Source organism: Coenobita brevimanus, chromosome 107 (assembly GCF_032717465.1).
Source record: "Coenobita brevimanus isolate Jiangsu-jjx chromosome 107, ASM3271746v2, whole genome shotgun sequence".
NCBI lineage: Eukaryota > Metazoa > Arthropoda > Malacostraca > Decapoda > Coenobitidae > Coenobita > Coenobita brevimanus.
The window spans coordinates 27,038,599-27,039,414 of NC_137060.1; positions in this window are offsets into that span (position 1 = coordinate 27,038,599).

Sequence of the window (816 nt, forward strand, 5' to 3'; positions counted from 1 at the left end):
CTCCCAGTTATATCGGTGCCACCACAAGAAGGCATCACTCCTTAACAGGCTGGAGTAAACATGATATCGCCCAAAGGTGTCATTGCCGGCCCCAGTGTTAGATTAGGAAGTGTCGTAGGCTAAGCCCGGGAGAGACCGAGGATGAGAGATTAACTATGACGGTGTATGTGAGCGAGGTGGCAGGAGACCGATGATGAGCTGGAGGGATGGAGAGAAGTATATGCATAAGAGAAGTGTAAGTTGGAGAGAGGGCAGCATGACGGCGGAGTTTAGAATGATATGGAGACAAATCGTCCGTGGTCACCCATTCTGGGGTTGAGGAGTTTTGTTAAAAAGTAGATAGATAGATAAGCAGATAGATAGCCAGACTACCAGATGCATCGCTGGCTAGGTAAATAGACAGACACATTCATAGAGAGAGAGAGAGAGAGAGAGAGAGAGAGAGAGAGAGAGAGAGAGAGAGAGAGAGAATCATAGTTAGGCAGACGGACAGGCAGAGATAGACAGACAGACAGACAGACAGACAGATAGATAGATAGACAGATAGATATGGACAGACAAACATACAAATAAACAGAGACAGCCACACAGACAGACAGAAAGCTGAACAGTAGGTCACTCTATAGCACTGCAAGATTCACCGTGCGCTGGTTAGGAAGGCAGTGATATGCAGCAGAATGTGTGCAAAAATAATGAACTTACACTCATACACTCAACTCAGACTAAAAGAAAAAAAATAATAAATAGCCACATTCTCGTACGGATTGATCATTTCTTAAGATTTCTTCCTTAGCTATTTATTTTGCATGTTGTCGT